Raw genomic sequence first — 5401 nt, 5'->3', positions numbered from 1 at the left:
TTGACCAGGACTGAAGTGGAATCCACCAGGAATTTCCCTGAACCTGACTTGCATGACTCCTATTTCCATGGCAGCATTTACACAACTGGAAATCCCATTAACAGTGCTCCCCACTAAGGTCTCAGAATCACATAACAGCTAACCTGGCCCGCCTCCTTACATGGTGAAATTACCTGTCAGGACCTAAATACAAAGAAGCCACCCTTAACAAGGACTTCTCTCCATGGTACTTGTTAAAAAGCTCTAGATTTCCGTACTGGCCCATACCTCCCATGCCCCAGGATAAGTCCCTGAGACAAAAAAAGGTAACCTGTGGGTTCCCAGGTAAAGGAGGACTGGGGTTTTCTGCCTATGTGCCTTGTCTACCCTGAGGCAGGGTGCTTCTGCCCAGGATCCCTGAAGATCAAATTAGTTGTAGAAATTCACCTTGCTGACGGCTCCTTACCCCGTTTGGAGCCGGCCTTGCACACAAAGCATTTGAGCTCTGGGAACCCAGCTGAGACCGTCAAGTACATTTGCCAACTCAACCGTTTCACCTACTGAGCTATCTTGCCTGCTCCTGCATTCCTGAACATCAGAAGGCCTCCATGATTTTCTTCAACTCACGAGGATGTTAGACGTAGTAAAACAGACCCTACCGCAGTCTCCATTCGTAAAAGTATGCTTGATCACGGAAGAGTGGAAAAGATAATCTCTGAATTAACACTAGCCCTTTAAAATTGAGAAATATGATTTCAAGAGGAAAACCTGTTGTCTTCTTTTGTTACAACCCTTTAAAAATGTCACCAGCGATTAGCGTGGGGCCTGCTGCCTACAGATTTCGGGATCACTAGCCTAAGTTTGAGGCACTCTGCTGCCCTCTAGTGGTCAAGGGAGTTGCTGTCGCTGTTCCCAGGTGTCCACAGGCAGGATTTAACTGAACACTCGTTTTTCTGTCTTTCTCAAACACTGTGTGGTCTTAACATGGCCTTAGGATGGCATACGAGCCATGATTTTGCTCAAAAGAGCTTCACTGATGGCTCAAATTAAACTTGCAAAAAGTTTGGGGTTTTGCATTGAGAAGTCAACTTCCATGCTATTGCTGAGAATAACTGCTGAGGCACTGAGGCCTCGGGTCAAAGTATCTTCTCCGTGTGAGTGATAAGCAAGTATAGGGGAAGTTATTGGGAACAGCAAACAGTCTCTGAGTCTTTGTGGCTTATAACAGGATTATTTCTGCCTGATGTTACATAGCTACTGCAGGCCATTGAAAGACAAGGTCACCAGGCTTAGGGAAGGGAAATTTAGACACATAGTTACCTTTCGGTTGTGGGGAATCTCACTCCTGGCTGAACTATTGACAGCAAATTGGCTGTTGGGTGAAGGGGAGACATTTCTTCAGGGGTTTGTGTTGCCACTGGCCAGCTGTCCATATTCCTGCTAGCAACCCGCATTACATTCTTTGAGTCATATACTAAATCATAGGAGACAGGGGAAATGGGAGTCAGGGTTGGGTGGGAAGAGGAAGATGTTAGACAGGAGGGAGAGGGACATAAGAGGGGGTTACGGAGGTGGATATAATCAAAGTACATTATATATACATATATATATATATGATATATATGTGTGTGTGTGTGAAAATGTCACAAGAAAACCCATTATTTGCATAATTAATACATGCTAATACATACATTTTTGAAAGAATAGGCAGACCAAAGCCTTCATTCACAGATGAGGCTGGGGGACTGGGGAGATGGAGCAGGGCAGCTACTCTTCTGCGTTACAAAGCCTGGGTTCTCTGGCCTGTGGTCTAGCCTGGTCCCCAGAGCTTTGAGCAATGCAGACCAGAGGGGGCTGGGTGAGCGAAGGCCTTCATAACTGCTTCTTAGGAGGGAAATGCTGATGTCCCCACTGTCATTTCTGCAAAGTTTCGGTCATATAGCTTTACCCCTGGTGGTGGGGGGGACACAGGACAATTGGTCAGTAAGCTCACAGCAGCATCAGGTGCTTGTCTTACATAAAAAGAAATTATTATTTATTATGTGTGGACACACCCATGTCATGGTGTATGAGGTGAGGATAGAGGACCACTGTGGGAGTCAATTCTTTCTTTTCCTTATGCAGGTCCCTGTGATTGAATTTGTGTTGTCAGACTTGGTGCAAGCACCTTTACCCAGTGAGCCATTTCTCTGGCCCAGCATTGGGTCCTTTTTAATGAAAAGAATAAGATCCTTTCCTGAGGTCATGTGACCTATTTTTATGGTTCGTGAATTCATGTGTGTGTGCATGTGTGCCTGTGCATGTGTGTGTGTGTGAGTGTGTGAGTGTGTGAGTGTGTGTGTGTGTGTGTGTGTGTGTGTGTGTGAGTGTGTGTGTGTAGGTCAGAGGACTTGTAGTTGCTTCTTTCCTTCTACCATTGATGGATTGAACTCAGGTTGTCAGACATGGTAGCAAGCATCTTTCTGTGCCACCTCACCTGGAAACACTATATTCTAAGGAGACTCCATTTGGCTGTCAAACAATGGAGACAGCGGCGCCCCAAAGCAGTGAAATTTCCCTCGGAATGCTTCAAGAAGAAAAGGGCTGGATCTTACTGTCAGCTGGAGGGAGCGCTTGTTTCCTGGGGACAGAGACTTCACACAATTCTAACAATTTGTCAGACATCTTAGAGCTGAGGCTGCAGCCCAGGCACTGACAGATAGAGATAGATGACAGCACACCAGGGCTACTTAGCTGTGCATGCCTCTTGCTTTCTATTCAAGCCTAAGCCTCACATTAAGACCTCAAAGATGGACTTGGCCACAGAGGACTCGCTGGACCTCTTTATTCCTCTTCCCCACATTGAATACATCTCCTTTCTTTGCTTGTTTCTGTTAACCAGGGTCACACCATTTTATAAAGCTGTGTTTTGGCTGAACTCTGATAATTCCAGAAACAACAGTAGTTTGCTTTCCGGGATTACAGTAACCGTTTGTCTAGATTTTTCACCCTCTAACCCTCATAGCTGATTCAAAGACAGCCTGACTGCAAGCATAGATTATAGGTTTTATTCATCAGGGGTATCAGAACCCTCCCCTCCTCTGAGACATGTAAGGCAGGACCCTCACTTTGCCACATAGATCTTATCTTTTTAGGGATTCCCAGCATGCTGCTGCCTGTCTGTCTGTGACATTAACAATTCTCCTAATAAACTTCTTACCACATCAGAACTATCTGTTTTCCATATATTCCTGAACTCTAAGCCCCAAGCCTTTCAATTTCTTTAATTGGTCCATTGAGAATGGGTGACCAAGGCTGGCCCTGTTATGGCTGACGGAGCTTTGACCCTAACCAGTCTGGGAACAGCCTGGCGTCCATCAGAGCAATAGTTTCATCTTTACTTCAGAGTCTGGGAATTCAGAGAGACAGTAAGTCATGGACTATGCTAGAACCCCGAGGCACTCAGAAGATGAAGCCTGTTCTGTCTCTCAGGCCACCTGCTTGATGTCATCCAAGCCAGCTTTTCTCAACAGAGGAAACCATGAGTCCACTCCCATAGGTCACTATTTACAAACTTTGTAACTTGAGTGAGGGGACATTGAAACTAGGTCAGTAACTTTCAAGTTGTTTTTTGTCCTAACCAGATGGACGCCAACCATTTATTATCCAAATACACGGTTGGTATCACAGCAACACAGTATCTGAGATGGTTAAGGACCAAATTTGAGCTACCACCTGCTCCACACTTTATAGAAAAGGATCAAGAGATGGCTGAGCTGGTAAACTGCTTGCTGTGCAAACATGGGAACTCGAGTTCAATTCTTAGCAAGCACTAAAACCATCAAGGTGTGGTAGAGCACACTTGGAACCCCTGCACCAGGGAAGCAGAGGCAGAAGGCTCCCTGTGCTCATTGGTCAGTCAGCTTTGCCCAGACAGTGTTTATCTGAAACATTGCTCTAGCCTCCAAACAACATGGATTCATGTACATGTGCATGACACTTGCATGCATGCCCACACAAACATACACATGCACACACACATACATATATATACCTGAACACACAGCACACACTCATGACTACACACATAATTAGACTGCACACACAAACATGCATTCGTGTACACTTGAACACATAAGCATATACATATACACGAATACATGTATATCTGTACACACAAGCACACGCACATAAGCACTTATGTATTATCTTCATGCACAAGCACACACACATAGACTTGCACACATAAGCACACACACTTGAACACATGTATACTTGAACACACATACATACACATATATGTATACTGCACACACAAGCAAACATAGATGCATATATACTTGCACACATGCACACATGTATACATGCACACACATATGCCCACATGTGCACACATATACACACATACAAACACACATAAGAATTTGTATCCAGGCCACCTGCAGATTGCTGTTTATTAAGTTCTTTAGAAAATATTTCTCTTAGTTACCAATGAGTCAACATAAAAGAAGAGGAGATACTGTAGAGATGTCTCAGTGGGTGAAGTGCACATCACACAAGCAGAAGAACCTAGATTGAATCTCCAGAACCCGTGTAAAATCTGGGTATGGTTGGGCATACCTGCAATTGGAAAGCTCCTATGCTGCAGTGGGAAACTGAGTCAGGAGAACATTTGGCAGCTCACCTGCCAAATGTTCATAGTAAGCTTAAAGTTCATAGCAGTGAACAACACAGAGAAGACACAGCAAATGACGTGGAAGATGGGGACTCACACCTGAGGTGTCCTCTGACCTGTGCCATGGCATGGGCACCCACACTAACACGTGCAAACCTACCTGCATACATGCACATGTGCACACACAGACACAGACACAGACACACAGACACAGACACACATGAACACATACAAACACTACCCATACAGACACAGACATAAACACACAGATATACACACGCACACACATAGACACACATGGACATACACACACACACGTATCATATACACACAGATATATGGACACATACATACCACACACACACACACATACACACACATAGACATGGACACACACAGACACATACACAGACACACATGCAGAGCGACACACACATGGACACATACATGGACCATACACATGTGCACCACACAGACATACATGGACGCATACACTACCTACACACACACACACACACACACACACACACACACACACATAAACACACAGAGACATAGACAGGCACACGCACAGATATATGAACACACACACACCACACACACATACACACACACATGCACAAATGGTCAAATGGTCACACACACACACACACACACACAAGTTTCCTGCTAATATAGCTATGTAAAACACCCATAGCACAGTACAAATTGGTATGAGAAAGTGAGTCTCAGGTGCAAAAAATTATGAGTGAATTTTAGGTAAGTATT

This window comes from Rattus rattus, chromosome 10 (assembly GCF_011064425.1).
Source record: "Rattus rattus isolate New Zealand chromosome 10, Rrattus_CSIRO_v1, whole genome shotgun sequence".
In the NCBI taxonomy this organism is placed as follows: Eukaryota; Metazoa; Chordata; class Mammalia; order Rodentia; family Muridae; genus Rattus; species Rattus rattus.
This window is presented reverse-complemented; position numbering follows the sequence as displayed.